The sequence below is a fragment of the Hyla sarda genome, chromosome 6 (genome assembly GCF_029499605.1).
Source record: "Hyla sarda isolate aHylSar1 chromosome 6, aHylSar1.hap1, whole genome shotgun sequence".
Lineage (NCBI taxonomy): Eukaryota > Metazoa > Chordata > Amphibia > Anura > Hylidae > Hyla > Hyla sarda.
In genome coordinates, this window is record NC_079194.1 from 40,875,308 (window position 1) to 40,893,231 (window position 17,924).

The window sequence follows — 17,924 nt, forward strand, 5'->3', positions numbered from 1 at the left end:
TCGGCACTTCTGTCATTGGTGGTGCACGCGGCTTAAAGGGGTACTCCACTCCCCAGCATTCAGAACATTTAGTTCCTAACACTGGGTGCGGGCTTCAGGGGTCGCCAAACCTCCTTGTGATGTCACTCCCGCCTCTTCTGAAGTCACACCCCACCCCACAATGCAAGTCTATGGGAGTGGTGTGTGATGGACGTCACGCCCCCTCCCTTAGACTTGTATGGAGGGGACGGGGACTGACGTCCCGAGGGGTGGGCATCACGAAATTAAATGTTCCGAACTCTGGGGAGTGGAGTACACCTTTAAGCAATTGGACTCACCATTGCTGACATGGACCTTGCCGACTACTATTATGGACTTAGCATGTTCGGCTTTGGATAATACGTAGCACACAGGCCTGGACACGCTGCGCTAACTCCCCCTGCCAAGGTAGCCCAATCAGTCGCTATTATTATATGCCGCTGATGATCACTGCTTATTACTTTTTACAGTAGGACTGTTCATTATCCTTTATAGCAGCACTACTTATATTACTGTTGTGCCGATCATGTGACTTTGATTTGCTACTTTTGTTTATTTAAATTGTTTGAGGGTTTTCTAAGAGATGCTATTTTGGAATAACTTGATAAAAATAAATGTATGATCCAGTATCAGCATGGCTTTATGAGGGATCTGTCCCATCAAACTAACCTGATCAGCTTTTATGAGGAGGTGAGCTCCAGACTGGACCAGGGGGAATCGCTGGATGTCGTATATCTGGATTTTTCTAAAGCATTTGATACGGTGCCACATAAAAGGTTGGTACATAAAATGAGAAGGATTGGGCTGGGGGAAAATGTGTGCAAGTGGGTAAGTAACTGGCTCAGTGATAGGAAACAGAGGGTGATTATTAATGGTACTTATTCTGATTGGGTGACTGTTACTAGTGGGGTACCACAGGGATCAGTCTTGGGTCCTGTTTTATTTAATATATTTATTAATGACCTTGTAGAGGGGTTGAATAGTAACATAACAATCTTTGCAGATGATACTAAACACTTTAAAGCGGTAATGCACATAGGGAAAATTATGTATTAAATGGGAGAACACTTGGGACGACTGACATGGAAAAGGACTTAGGGGTCTTAGTTAATAGTAAACTTAGCTGTAGTGACCAATGTCGGGCAGCTGCTGCCAAGGCAAATAAAATCATGGGGTGCATCAATAGGGGCATAGATGCCCACGACAAGGAAATAATTCTACCGCTGTACAAATCACTAGTCAGACCACACATAGAATACTGTGTACAGCACTGGTCAGACCACACATAGAATACTGTGTACAGTACTGGGCACCAGTGTACAAGAAATATATAGTAGAGCTGGAGAGGGTTCAAAGACAGGCAACCAGAATAATAAGGGGAATGGGAGGACTACAGTACCCAGAAAGATTATCAGAATTAGGGTTATTTAGTTTAGAAAAAAGAAGGCTTAGGGGAGACCTAATAACTATGTATCAATGCATCAGGCGACCGTACAGAGATCTCTCCCCTGATCTATTTATACCCAGGACTGTATCTATAAAAAGGGGGCATCCTCTACGTCTAGAGGAAAGAAGGTTTCTACACCAGCACAGATGGGGGTTCTTTACTGTAAGAGCAGTGAGAGAGTGGAAATCTCTGCCTGAGGAGGTGGTCATGGTGAACTCAAAAACATTTAAATGGTGAACTAAAATAATTTAAAAGGAGTCTGGATGCATTTTTGGAGAATAATAACATTACAGGTTATGGATTCTAGATCTATATGTACAGAAGGTTTATCCAGGGATCTATTCTGATGTCATATTTGGAGTCAGGAAGGAATTTTTACCTCGAGTATGTTTTTCTTTTGCCTTCCTCTGGATCAACTCAGTGAGGACTCATTACGGTTATAGGTTGAACTTGATGGACTTTTTCCAACCTTATGAACTATGTTACTATATGTTACTATGTTACTATGACTGCTCACATGTCACACTTGGCGTAATGTAACGAGCATGACGTCATCATTGGGCACCCCCCTTGTGCATATACCTGAAGAAGGTTAGAGGGCTGAAACGCATCCTGTTTGCAAAAATATGCAATAAAACAACTCGTGCTTGAAATACATGGTGAGTGCTAATAGTACAAAGTAAAACAGCAAGTCAATTAAAATCACCAGCCCAGCCACAAAGGCTGGAGGCCCAGAAATACAACCCACTAGCTGCCGATTGATCACAGACTGTAAGTCTTACCTGACCAGAGAGCAACATGCACATTTTAGTCAGGTGCGCCCATTACAGAAGGATATAACATAACTCCAATCTTGTGTCTTCAACCTATCAAATTGCAAGCTTAAACTTGTTAGAAAACAAGATCTAATATTAAAACTAAGAACAGTCATTGGAGAATTTAGGATAGCAATAAAAATCTAATAAAAATAACCAAGTTTATTATATTTGTTGCTAAGTTATAACAGTACCTAACAAAATTAGATACATACTGTGAAAAAAGCAATAATATAAAAAAAAGAAAAATTACAATAAAAAAACAACAGTCGCAATTTTCTTTTTTCCCCCCAATTGGACAAGTGATAATTTAGTTGATACTTGCAATACAGTATAATAAAAGTTAATTCATTACAATAAACATTTTGTAAGTCTGAATTATATAGGTATTTATTATATTTTGTATTTTTGTTATGCTTATAACATTGTCCTAAATCCCCGTGAACAATCCTGTTTCTCTTGTGCTAGAACTGATGCGCAATAGCTGTCACTACTGGCATATTTACTGTGCATTTATGTCAGAAATATAAGCAGAACCATACCGAGCGCAATTATTATCCAATCCCAGTTTGTGCTTCACAGGATAATGGAGCGATGTGTTCTATAAATATCCCCTGCACAGTACATTTTCTTCCTATACATGCATATAAAGTAGGCCACAGTGCTTGTTCTTGTACTTTTAGCTTAGCACTATAAACCCTAAGGATTTCAGGTAGATGCATACATATGAACGCATAGAGCACTGCAAATTTCTGTGCCCACCGTTCCTTTAGAATTCCTAATAACAACTTGTCAATGAAATATTGCAGAAAAAAAACTCCCGAAAATACAGTTTGTTAAAGAAATCTATTGGCTTAACCTTGACACTAAATTCATTTCTGTGATATTCGGTGAGTTGAAACATTTTTGTTCTCTGGTATTGTCACAATTTGGCAGGGAAGGAGTGCAACCTATTGCTGCCCACTCCCCTATCCCTGCCCACTTACGTACCCACCCTAGGTGATGGGTCTGTAACCACAGTGACAGTCCCTCCCTAGACAAGTGAGGTACGTAATTGTCAAAATATTAAAATATAAAAATACAGGCTCTGGTTAAGAAACAGTAGGGAACAGACAGACTAACAAAGAAAGACTAACACACTAATACAACAAGTCAAAGTCCACTATCCGCGTCAAAAGTCAGGAGTTGTCAGAGTACAAAATTGCTAATACCAGAGAGAATGGTCAGAGAGCGAAGCCAAAGGGTCAAAATGCCAGATATTACAGATACAGTAGAAAGCTAGCTAGGAGTACAAACTGAGCTCTTTAGCAGGCAAAGACTGGGAGTAGAATGCCAGCTTATATGGAACGAGAGCAGGTGCTCCAGTCAAGGTCAGCTGACTAGTCACAGCAGACAGGCATAACCAAAGCAACAAGACCAAACAAAAAGCTCTCAGTGCAAGTTAATCCTTCGGTTCCTTAAGGGTATATTGCTGACAGAATAAAACACAAGAGGATTAAAAAAATGGCAAACAAAAAAACTCCATGTGGATATGGCATTTTGCAATTCCCTATTTTTCATGGAAAAAATACTTTTTTGGGGCATTTTTGCTATAAAAAAATCTTAAAACATGAAAACTGTTTAACCTCTTAAGGACGTAGGGCGTATGCATACGTCCTGCATCCCGAGTCCTTAAGGACGTATGCATACGCCCGTGGGAATTCCGTTCCCCGCCGCTAGCCGGTTGGGGATCGGACCGGGATGCCTGCTGGAATCATTCAGTAGGCATCCTAGCACATCGCCGAGGGGGGTCCTGAGACCCACCCATGTCAGCGATCGCAGAAAATCAGACAATTCAGACATGCGATTCTCTGCTATTCCGGGCTGATCGGGTCTCTGGTGACCTGATCACCCGGAAAATAGGGATGATCGGATCTGTCAGTGACAGCCCCGATCATCCTGAGGGATAGGAGTGAGTTTGCAGTGCTGCGATCTCCTCCTATCCCCTGCCATTGGTCAGAACTGAATTCTGACCAATGGCAGCGCAGGACAGTGGGTTGCCATGGCAACCCTCCGTTCTGCCCACCACTGAATGTCGGGCAGAACGGGGGGAAAAGATGGAGGCCGGTACCTGGAGGAGAAGATGCGTGGGGACCGCCGATTGTCGCTGGAGACTGGGAGATAACAGTGCAGGTAGGGAAGCGATAGTGGGGGGGGGGGGGGAAGTAAGGGATTGTAAGCGATATTTACTGCTGCCCTTCCTAGTGAGTGCCAAACTGCAACTCCCAGCATGGCCAGACAGCCAAAGGCTGTCTGGGCATGCTGGGAGTTGTAGTTTTGCAACATCTGGAGGGTCACAGTTTGGAGACCACTGTTACAGTGGTGCCCAAACGGTAGCCCTCCAGATGTTGCCAAACTACAACTCTCAGTATGCCTAGACTGCCCATGCATGCTGGGAGTTGTAGTTCTGTAACATCTATCCCTTCAGATTTTCCAATTGCTGCTCTACTTTGAAGCCCTCAAATTTTTTCAAAAAGTAAAAATATGTGCATTTTATGATGCCAACATAAAGTGGACATATTGTATTTGTGAATAAAAATAAAATGTATTTGGAATATCCATTTTCCTTACAAGCAGAGAGCTTCAAAGTTAGAAAAATGCAACATTTTCAAAATTTTCATGAAATTTGGGGATTTTTCACCAAAAAAGGATGCAAGTAACGACGAAAATTTACCACCAAAATGAAATAGAATATGTCACGAAAAAACATTCTCAGAATCAGAATATTCGGTAAAAGCGTTTCAGTTATTAATGCGTAAAGTGACGGTGGTCAGAATTGCGAAAAAAGGGCTCAGTCCTCAAGGTGAAAAAGGGCTGCATCCTTGAGGGGTTAAAGGGGCTATCCATTATATGGAGATTTTAGTACTCATCAGCCAGGACTAGGCATTTCCTGTTGCATTTTGTTCTCTAAACTACACTTCCCACAGTTCCATGTTTGAAAGTATGAAATCACTTTCCTTCCTCCCACACATCAGCCACCGCACCCATTGAAACAAAGAGTTTTCTAACCAGGGGGCCTACAGCTGTTGCAAAATTGAAGCAGGATAGGCTCCCTCTGATCACATGACTAGTGATGTCAGGTCTTGATGCACTACAACCTGGAAAATCCCGAGACATGAGTAATTTTGTATATGCTGTTAAAAATTTATATTGGGGCGATAATTAGAGATGAGCGAACTTTTAAAAAATTTGATTCGGCCGATTCATCGAATTTTCCCGAAAAGTTTGTTTCGATCCGAATTTGTTTGCGGCGAATCAATATTAAAAAAGGCTATTTCTAGTCTACATACAGCCTCTATAGGGGTATAGAACACTTTTCTGTGTCCTAAAACGCATATGGAGTGTGCTGGGGTAGTGAAATAATACTGTTATTCAGAATAACATGCAGATTACCGGCATCGTTCTTAGAATCACTGCCGCACAGCAGCACAATGACAGAGCCTGGTGGTGGCATCAGTGTCAGGAGACCATATAGTGACTGAATGACATAGCGTGGACATGTTGGCAGCAAGAGGAGACCATTTAGTGGCTGAGTGGCACAGCTTGGAGTTGGATGATGCACTACACACCAGGGCTTCACAATCCCCCCCCCCCCCCCCCAAAAAAAAAAAAAAAAAAAAAACACAATATATGACATTTTTGACAAAGATTTCTCATTGGTAGTACCCGCTATCCAAAAATTTGAAATTAACAGACCCAGGCCCCACTTCTGCGGCATCAGTAACCCATATATTGCATGAAGGACACAGCCTGGAGTTGGCTGATGCAAGAGTACACACCAGGGCTTCACAATCCCCCCTCCAAAAACAACACAATGAGAAATTTTTGTCAAAGATTTCTCATTGGTAGCACACGCTATCCAAAAATTAGAAATTTCCAGAACAAGGCCCCACCCCTGCGGCGTCAGTAACCCATATATTGCCTGCATGACACAGCCTGGAGTTTGCTAATGCAAGAGTACACACCAGGGCTTCACAATCCCCCCCCAAAAAAACAACACAATATATGAAATTTTTGACAAAGATTTCTCATAGGTAGCACCCGCTATCCAAAAATTAGAAATTTCCAGACCCAGGCCCCACCTCTGCGGCATCAAGAACCCATATATTGCCTGAAGGACACAGCCTAGAGTTGGCTGATGCACCAGTACACACCCGAGCTTCACAATTCCCTCCAAAAAACAACAACATTTTTGAAATGTTTTAAAGAAATACCTTTGTGTAAGAACAAGCGCATATCCAACAGTTCACAAGACTCTATAATGCAGGACGGTGGACCACCCAAAGACATTCTTCTCAAAAATAATAAACCACACAATGTTTGAAATTTTTTTACAAAAACTAATTCAATATGTGTGTAAGCACATCTGTCTCCAACAGATCAGATCAATAAAGGACTTTTTTCGCCCAAAATGATGAAGCAGAGTTAATCCCTGTCCGTTTTTTTTATTTTCATTAAAAAATCACACGCAACAAGCATTCCGTTGTGTAACGATTAGCATTCTGGAAAATTCAATTTTCTTACCGATAAAATTATCAGTATATTAAAAAAAACACTACCCAGGAGTGTTTAATTACCCCATACATTACACCAGGAGCAGTCAGGAATAGGCCTCAGCAGTACCCAAGAGGCTTTAATAACCCCCTACCTTTGCACGATCAATTGCGAGATTTTTGTTATGTTATTTATGTTATGTTATTTATGTTATGCCCTCAGATTTCCGGGGCCGCAGGCGCGCTCCACTGAACGGATTAGCGTTTCTCTATCTTTCATCCACCGGTGCTGATAACCCGCTAACTCCCGGAAAGGTAAGCTGCAGCGAAGCAGGTGGTCTCCCCCGGGCACGTTTGGCTCCAGAATTTCCACCACTGCCACACCACGCTGACTGCCAACCGTGCTACCACCTTGCTTACTCAAGGGCAACCTACAACTCTCTTCTCCCGATGATGAACCCCCCTTCTCCTGAGATCGAGCAATAACAGGTGTGTTATGCCCTCAGATGTCCGGGGCCGCAGGCGCGCTCCACTGAACGGATTAGGGTGTGTTCATCTTTTTTGGTAGCACCCGCAATTCAAAAATGTTTAATTCCCAGACCCAGGCCCCTCCTCTGCGGCATCAGGAACCCATAGATTGCCTGAAAGACAAAGCCTGGAGTTGGCTGATGTACGAGTACACACCCGGGCTTCACAATCCACCCCCAAAAAACGCCCAATTTTATTGAAATTGTCTGACAAAATAACTGTTTTTTTTTTTTTTAAAACAAGCGCATATACAGCATTTCAGAAGACTCTATAATGCAGGACGGTGGACCACCAATAGACATTCTTCTAAAAAATGATAAACCACACAATATGTTCAAGTTTAAAAAAAGAATTGAAATTCCAAGACCAAGGCCCCACCTCTGCTACATTAGTAACCCATATATTGCCTAACGGACACAGACTGGAGATGACTAATGCACGAGTACACACTACACACCCGTCACCCGGGCTTCACAATCCACCCCAAAAAAACGCAAAATTTTATCGAAATTGTCTGACAAAATACCTTTTTTTTTTTTTTTTTTAAAGAAGCGCATATACATCAGTTCAGAAGACTCTATAATGCAGGATGGTGGACCACCAAAAGACATTTTTCTCAAAAATAATAAACCACACAATGTTTGAAATTTGGTTAAAAAAAATTATTACATGTGTGTAAGTGCATCTGTCTCCAAAAAATCAGATGACAAAAGGATTCAAATCACCAAAAATGATTAAGCAGAGTTAGCCCCTCTCCATCTTTTTTTTTTCATTAAAAAATCACACGCAACAAGTGTTCCATTGTGTAACGGTTAGCATTCTGCAAAATTCAATTTTATTACTGATCAAATTACCCGTACATTTAACAATAACACTACCCAAGAGTGTTTAATTACCCCATATATTGCACCAGGAGCAGTCAGGAGTAGGCCTCAGCAGTACCAAAGAGGCTTTAATAACCGCTTACCTTGCCGATCAATTGCGAGATCGAGCAATAACAGGTGTGTTATGGCCTCAGATATCCGGGGCCGCAGGCACGCTCCACTGAACGGATTAGCGTGTCTCTATCTTTCAAGGACAGGTGAGTGTTGCACGCTGAAACCAGTTCGTGATAGGGATCTGGGATTGCAATTATTTAAACATAAAAGGAGGAATTACCAGTAAATGAGGGTCATAAGCTGGCGTTGATTAAGTCCCTGCCCTTTGTACACACCGCCCGTCGCTAAAAGCGATTGGATTAGTTAGTGAGTGGGTTAGTGAGGTCCTCGGATTAGCACAGGCGGGGTAGGAAAAGGCCCTGGCAGAGCGCCGAGAATTTAACGATCATTGTTGAAATTTGCATTAAGCATGTATTTAGCTACTGCTAAACATCCAAAAATTTAAGGCCTAAGGCCAGAGGCACCAGGGAGGCAAGTAGTTCCTGAAAGACACAGAATGAGTCTGGAGCATGGATTTGCAGTACCCAAGAGGTTTTCCTAACCCCTTACATTTAAAGATCAATGTTTACATTTGCATTAAGCATGTATTTAGCTACTGCTAAACTTCAAAAAATTATAGGCCCAAGGCCTGAGGCACCAGGGAGGCAAGTAGTTTGTGAAAGACACAGAATGAGTCTGGAGAAGTCATTCGCAGTACCCAAGAGGGTTTCATAACCCCTTACATTTAAAGATCAATTTTGACATTTGCATTAAGCATGTATTTAGCTACTGCTAAACTTCAAAAAATTATAGGCCCAAGGCCAGAAGCATCAGTTTTCCCCATATTAGGAGCATAGTTGTCCCCCAGATTAGGCAGCATAGATGTCCCCCAGATTAGGAGCATACTTGTCCCCCAGAGTAGGCAGCATTGATGTCCCACAGATTAGGAGCACACTTGTCCCCCAGATTAGGCAGCATAGATGTCCCCCAGATTAGGAGCATAGTTGTCACCCAGATTAGGCAGCATAGATGTCCCCCAGATTAGGAGCATAGTTGTCCCCCAGATTAGGCAGCATAGATGTCCCCCAGATTAGGAGCATAGTTGTCCCCCAGATTAGGCAGCATATATGTCCCCCAGATTAGGAGCATAGTTGTCCCCCAGAGTAGGCAGCATAGATGTCACCCAGATTAGGCAGCATAGATGTCCCCCAGATTAGGAGCATCCTTGTCCCCCAGATTAGGCAGCATAGATGTCCCCCAGATTAGGATCATACTTGTCCCCCAGATTAGGCAGCATAGATGTCCCCCAGATTAGGAGCATACTTGTCCCCCAGATTAGGCAGCATAGATGTCCCCCAGATTAGGAGCAAAGATGTCCCCCAGATTAGGCAGCATAGATGTGACCCAGATTAGGCAGCATAGATGTCCCCCAGATTAGGAGCATAGTTGTCCCCCAGATTAGGCAGCATAGATGTCACCCACATAAGGCAGCATAGATGTCCCCCAGATTAGGAGCATACTTGTCCCCCAGATTAGGCAGCATAGATGTCCCCCAGATTAGGAGCATAGTTGTCACCCAGATTAGGCAGCATAGATGTCCCCCAGATTAGGAGCATAGTTGTCCCCAGAGTAGGCAGCATAGATGTCCCCCAGATTAGGAGCATACTTGTCCCCCAGATTAGGCAGCATAGATGTCCCCCAGATTAGGAGCATAGTTGTCCCCCAGATTAGGCAGCATAGATGTCCCCCAGATTATGAGCATAGTTGTCCCCCAGAATAGGCAGCATGGATGTCCCCCAGATTAGGAGCATACTTGTCCCCCAGATTAGGCAGCATAGATGTCCCCCAGATTAGGAGCATACTTGTCCCCCAGATTAGGCAGCATAGATGTCCCCCAGATTAGGAGCATAATTGTCCCCCAGATTAGGCAGCATAGATGTCACCCAGATTAGGCAGCATAGATGTCCCCCAGATTAGGAGCATACTTGTCCCCCAGATTAGGTAGCCTAGATGTCCCCCAGATTAGGAGCATAGATGTCCCCCAGATTAGGAGCATAGATGTCACCCAGATTAGGCAGCATAGATGTCCACCAGATTAGGAGCATAGTTGTCCCCCAGATTAGGCAGCATAGATGTCACCCAGATTAGGCAGCATAGATGTCCCCCAGATTAGGAGCATAATTGTCCCCCAGATTAGGCATCATAGATGTCCACCAGATTAGGAGCATAGTTGTCCCCCAGATTAGGCAGCATAGATGTCACCCAGATTAGGCAGCATAGATGTCCCCCAGATTAGGAGCATATTTGTTCCCCCAGATTAGGCAGTATAGATGTCACCCAGATTAGGCAGCATAGATGTCCCCCAGATTAGGAGCATAATTGTCCCCCAGATTAGGCATCATAGATGTCCCCCAGATTAGGAGCATAGTTGTCCCCCAGATTAGGAGCATAGTTGTCCCCCAGATAAGGAGCATAGTTGTCTCCCAGTTTAGGCAGCATAGATGTCACCCAGATTAAGCAGCATAGATGTTCCCCAGGATTAGGCAGCATATATGTCCCCCAGATTAGGAGCATAGTTGTCCCCCAGATTAGGCAGCTTAGTTGTCCCCCAATCAGCACGGGCGGGTCAGAGCCAATCAAAGGGCCGTATGTGGCAAGCGGGCCGTACAATGCCCAGGTCTGCCCCAGAGAGTTTCATAACCAACCACAATAGAGGAAATTTTGTTGTAGGAGCATGGTCAATCTACTCAGACCCATCTGTCATTGGTGGCTGGAAGTCCTGGCTGATCCATCCCCGATTCATCTTGACAAACGTCAGTCCCTCCACATTTTTAGTGGACAGACGAGTTTGCCTTGGGGTTATGGCCCCGGCCGCACTAAACACCCGCTAGGATGGCCATTACTGGCTGGGCAGGACAGCTTTTCCAGGACAAACTCCGCTAGTCGCGGCCATAAATCGAGTTTTGCTGCCCAGAAGTCCAACGGATCTTCAACGGTTGTTGGCAGGGTCATGTCGAGGTAAGCCACCACCTGCTGGTTCAGGTCCTGCTCCATGTCCACCTGTTGCTGATGAGTAGCTTCACTATGCGGCTGAAGGAAGCTACTCATCAGCGACTGTAGACTCAGGCTGCTGCTGATTGAGTCGGTACTGCTCCTGCCACCCCTCCCCTCCCCAACAGCCGTGGCAGTGGAAGGTGAGCGCAGAGGGCCCCCCGAGTCAGACCTGCGAGTGGATGGACCATGTGGCCGATAGGCATCGGCCAACCGACTACGTAGAAGCTCCCTGAAGTAGGTCAGTTTGTCCTCCCTCTCAGTGGGTGTAAAAAAGGCCCCCATTTTGGGCCGGTAGCGAGAGTCTAATAAGGTGGAGATCCAGAAGTCATCGTGCCGACAAATTTTGACAATTCGGGGGTCACTACGCAAGCAACTCAGCATGCATCGTGTAATTTGTGACAGTGACTCGCTGGGACTACCTGCCTCCATCTCCACTGCATACTGCCATGGTGTGTCTGGGTTCTCTGTCTCGCCTCCCTCGTAATAACCCTCCAGCTCCTCTGGCTGCTCCTGCTCCTCCTCTCCTGTCCAATGACCAGAAACACCGGCCATCTCATCCACCGTAAACTGTGCTCTGCTCTGCCCTCATCATCCTCCTCCAGTTCATCCCCACAGGACTCAGGTAGCCTTCTGATGTAGGCGCAATGTCTCCATTGCCGTGACCAGCCATGTTTTCAAAAATTTTTTGGAGTAAATGTAGGAGTGGAATTACGTCGTTCATGGTGTTATTCGAGCAACTAACAAAAAATGTGGCTTCCTCAAAGAGCCTCAGCAAACGGCAGGTGTCACGTATGAGCTGCCACTCGTTCACATTGAAGTTACACAGGGGAGTACTCCTATCTGCTTGTATCATCAAAAAATCCGTGATGGCTTTTCTTTGTTCGTATAGTCTGTCCAACATATGGAGGGTGGAATTCCAACGTGTGGCAAAGTCACAAATGAGACTATGTTGTGGGATACCGTTCTGACGCTGCATCTCAAGCAAAGTGCGCTTGGCGGTGTACGAGTGGCTGAAGTGCATGCACAGTTTCCTTGCCATTGTCAGTACTTCTTGCAAATGGGGTGAAGACTTGATGAACTTCTTGACAACCAGATTCAACACGTGTGCCATGCAGGGCGAATGGTTCACACTTCCTTGTCGCAACGCGGCCACAATGTTCTTCCCATTGTCGGTCACCATGTTTCCCATTTCCAGATTTCGTGGAGTAAGCCATACTCGGATTTCTTCCCTAATGAACTTTAGCAGTTCCACCACTGTGTGACTCCGTTTGCCAAGGCAAACCATGTGAAGGACGGCTTGGCACCGCTGTGCCCTACACACGTGGTAGGATGAAGGGCCACCGAGATTTCGACGTGCAGTGGAGGCCAAAGACACGGGGGAGAGGGAGGAGGAGGCGCACACTGTAAAAGGACCAACTGCCTGGGAGCCAGAGCGTGGAGGAGGAAGCGGTGTGACCTGTCCAAGTTGCTGTTGTGGCTGTGCAGGAACAACATTTACCCAGTGGGCCGTAAAAGACATGTAATGTCCCTGACCGTAGTTACAGCTTCACACGTCGGCGCTGCCGTGCACTTTTGAACACACCAACAGGCTCAAGGACTGGCCCACCTTCTCTTGTACAAACTTATGCAGGTCTGGTACTGCCTTCTTCGCAAAGAAATGACGGCTTGGGACTCTCCACCTCGGCTCGGCACAAGCCATCAATTCCCTGAAAGCTGCAGAGTCCACCAGTTGGAAAGGGAGGGACTGCAACACCAGCAACTTGGACAGGAGCACATTCAACTTTTGCGCCGTTGGATGAGTGGGCGCATACTGTTGTCTCTTGGACGGAAGAAGCAGGGGCGCAAGAAGGAGGGTTTGACACAATGCTCCCTTCGGCTGAGGTGGTGGATGACAGCGTCCCACTCCCCTTCCGTGACATGAGCTCAGGAGCTGAGTGCGGGTCTTAGCTGGATGGTCCTGTCGGCTATCTGTCACCAAGACCCATCTCTAATGCCAGACATCACCGATCACAGTGATGCCCGGCTTTAACCCCTTAGACACCACAATCAAATTTGATTGTAGTGTCTAAAATGTAAGTAAAAATGTCCCAGCAGCTCTGTGAAAGTAAGTAAAAACACCTAACCTGCCAAATTCAGGATCCAGGAAAGTGTCTACCTCCCTCCCTCACAAGCGTCATGAAAAAAGTGTATAAGGTAGAGCTTTTCCCACCCACAACAGAGCTGCCCGCCGCTCCCGATGGTGACCCTGGGCCTCCGCTGGACTCTCCGCTGTCTTCTCCGTCCTCCGCTGTCTTCTCCGGTCCTCTGCTGTCTTCCGCAATGCCTTACTGGGCTTGCATAGCAACGTCATTACGCCGCTGCATACGCCATTCCTATTGGATGACGTGCGCAGCAGCGTATTGACGTCATTGGAGAGGGTCGAGAACACACTGGAAGAACAGCGCTGGACCCGGAGGGCACCTTGGAGTATCGTAGAGGGGTAAGTAATACTTGCCGCACCACACGGGGAACATTATTACATTGCTATCTGGCAACAGCTTAAGCATTTTGCGCTGCCGGATAGCACTTAATTCGATGGCCCCGACATAAAAAAGCATCGTATGACGATGCTGACATCGACATGCAATGGCTTCTGAGAGGCCATCGTATGTCGATGTGATCATATGTCGGGGTTCATCGTAGGTCGGGGGGTCACTGTAGTATCCTTTTATAGTTTGACATCATTTAGCAACTAAGAACAAATAGTATGTCTGCTATATGGGGTAAGGATAAAAATAAATGCTCAACTTATTGTAAGAAATACAGATCCCATAGTTTTTTCCATGTTATCCTAACAATGATGTAAATGCACCGACTGTACAAGGGACATCTAATTATTTCCTTAGACACCTGTTAATATCTGCTCATTGAATCGCTGCCAGAACTTGTTTACCACGACTCTAACACCAATTAGCAATCTTGAAGCTTCCATGTTCGTTGAAGTAACAGATGTTCACTGTTTGAAACCCACAGGCTCCTGCTGTGCTCCTTGTAACAAGGTAGTGCTTAAACAATATAAAAAAATGCAGCTTATGTCAGATTTCTTAAAAAAAGATACAGGTATTGGTTGACAATATATATATATATATTATATTTTATATAGTTCTGGAAGAAACTAAACCATGAAACTTTACGTAGGACATGACATATCATGCATTTACAGTAAGGCCCCCTATACATATACCTCGCGTCCGGCATCTTTTCCCTCTGGCGCTGTAGAAAATGCGCCGGAGGGATACTGATGCTAGAACTAATCACATTCATTTGAATGGGACAGTTCACATTCATCCGATGTCTCACACCTGACTGGCACCGGACAGGGTAACGCATCTTGCATCGTTCCCTCGTCCAGCATTCCGAAACAATAGAAGCCGGATGCTACACAACTGATGACAACTGATGCATGATGTCATCAGTTGTGTCATCAGTTACATCAAGATTTTGACTGGGGTAAAGTATGTCGGACGCTGGACATATGTAATCCCAGCCTAAGAGGATACTAAAAATAATAATATTACACAATCATCCAAAACATCAAGATTACTAGCAAGTGATTATCTAGGAACCCGCAGTCTTATAATGGTCCTTCATGTGACCTCACTAAGTGAAGATAGCTCCTATCAGAAAAATCAATATAAGGGTATTGATACAGAGGAGAAATAATACCAAGAAGAAAATATAATAAAAATACCAATCCACATCATATTTATATAGGCCTGTTTGCATGTAAGTTCTATTATCGGGCATCACTTAAGACATGTTTCTGTAGCAAGTAGTTATGGCTCCCTGGAACTGCAGTTATTGCTTCCTCTGTTTTGGACCTAGAACATCTAACTGTCTCCAGGTCGGGCATAGGTTCAATCAGCCTGCATTCAGTCTGCATTGGTTGCATCCACTGGATGATGGTGGTCCTTCCATACCCCTGTTTCCTTACATTATTTGGTTACCCATTGTCAAACAAATTTTCACATGGACACTTGGGATGGTTGGGAACAGGAAGATAATCTTAAACTTAAATATGTCTAGTAGGTCCTGAGATATGTTACCAAGAAGATCCAGTGCTGAATTCAGTGAATTGCAGGAAGCGGGACATTGCGGGGAGGGGGGGGGGGGGGGGGGTTGTGACTCCACTTCACTAGGATGTGGAGATACAGACAATGCATATGTAAATTGATTGGGCAGAGCCCCGCCCCCTGTGTGCGATTCACTACATTCAGCATAGGATCTTCTCGGGGACATATCTCAGGACCTACTGCACACATTTAAGTCAGTGACCCCTCGAGTAACTCCTGTCCACCCACACTATAACCCATTGTATTGGGTATAGTTTGGGTGAACAGGCTGACAGTTTTCCTTAAATGCTCTTGAATGTTCAAAAGTTAAAGGGGTATTCCAGGATTTTTTTTTTTATTTGACTATGCTACAGGGGCTGTAAAGTTAGTGTAGTTCATAATATAGTGTCTGTACCTGTGTGTGACGGTAGTCTCACAATTCTTCTGTGATTTTCACCCCAATATTTATTTTTAACAGCACACAAAATGACTGTTGTCTCAGATTTTTTCCAGGTTGCAATGCGGCCGAGACCTGACTCACTAGTCAGCTGATGACAGGGAGCCTGTCTGCTTCAATGGGTGAAGCGATCGTTTGGTGGGAGAGGGATCAATCTGCAACTAATGCAACAGCTGTAGGCACCCTGATTGAAAACCACAGGTCTTCTGAATGGATGCAGCTCATTTATGTTTCAATGGATGGGGTGGCTGATGTGTGGGAGGGAGGAAAATGGAATTATGGGATTTGTAGGCAAAAAAGAAAACTCAAACAGGAAATAGCAGTTCACAAAAAGCTAGCCACAGTGTTATGGAAATCTCACAACATAGCCATTTAGCCTTCCTAAGCATGTTCATTACTGCCTGCCAGGTATGTACTAAAATCACGTTATGGTGGATAACCCCTTTAAAGGAAAAAAAAAAAAAAAAACTATTATTCATCTGCAGAATACTTTCAAAGCTAAACTCCACTTGGTACATGATGTGTACAGATTGAGAGGTATAAATTACAGTACTTGGTGTTATCTTGGTTGGTAGGGAAATAACTGCATGTCATATTTAATTATTGTGCTATCAAAGTCAAAGGATTTCCCATCAAAGAAAATTATACAGTAACGTTAACTTTTCACAAAGACATCAATATTTTAAATACTGAATGTTCTTCTAACATTTTAGTGGTGTATCTATGTTTTCTGCTGCCCGTGTAAACAGTAAAATGGATAGATGTCCTCCCCTCAAACATACACTTACTATATGGTCGATATGAACTCACAAAATCTTCACACACGATAAAATCTGTTCAAAACAATTGTAATCTATATATATTGTGGCATTGAGGCAGGTTTTAGGGCAATGAAAGGGTGTTTTTCCCAGTCCTTTATCCTAGCTGAGCTTGCAGAGATGCTCATCAGGTGCCAAATTAATGAGGTAGCAGAAAGGGGAAGTGTGTTTAAAAGGACAGGAAACAGAATAGTTGGGGTTCTCCCTGGGTAATAGCATGTCGCTGTGGGGGGAGACACAGCCAACTGTGAGCGGTCCAAGAAGTGGTGTGAACTGTGAGTAACAGGTTGCAGGGGCACATGTTTTATGCTGGCTGAGGGTAGCTCACCAGTTAGTAGTCAGGGCATGCTTACATGTGTAGTCAGTGACCAGACAGTCTAGGACTTTGGTTTGTTCCTGAGTTATGTTTTGTTTTACCTGCAACCTGTGTTCATAAAGCTGGTGAGGTGCCAGACTTGTATGCTGAAAGGTTGTCTGGCGAGTTATTGCGAGGAAACGTGTCTCGTGGCAAGTGACCAGAACTATCCCAGAGCTAATCCCCAAGGAGGAATCCTTACAATTGGTGTCGGATGCGGGCAAACATGTTGCTATGAGCAACCAGTGGTAGAGTTGCAGTGAAGTTGTTGCCAAGAGAAAACAACCGTGCATGTTGCAAGTGGGTACTCTTTTTTTTCTCAGAGAGGAGACAGTGAGACGGGCCCAGCTGTGGAGTACAAGAGCAGGACTGAGCCTGTGGTGAAGTTGTTGCTAGGGGCAACAGATCGCATGAAGGGAGTAAGGAGACAGGTGGACGGGCCACCTGCAGAGTGAAAATGAAGTTTTGAGACTGTGTATGAAGGTGTTGCTAGGGGCAACGGAAAATTTTGTTGGCAAGCGGCTGACATTTTGGCAGAGGACTGTGCTGTGTTGCAAGATGGATGTCCTGATAATTGTTGTGTTGCTGACTGCTGCAGCACAAGAGGAAGCAAACTTTGCAGAGTTTGAAAGGATTGCTATGCATGAGGCATGGCCCAAGACACACTGGGGAAACTTGGTGTTTGGATTCATTGGAGGAGAGGCCAAAAAGTTCATTGTGAACTGGATCTAAAGATCTTATGGGACTATGAGAAAGTCAAGACAGAGATCCTGACTCAAGTGGGAGTAAGCCAAGCTGCAAGACTACAGTGTGCACTGCAGCCTAACAGTGATGCTGGGTTTAAAGTTGCAGAGCTACTTAAAGAGCAAGTGGAGCGATGTTCTGCAGCAGA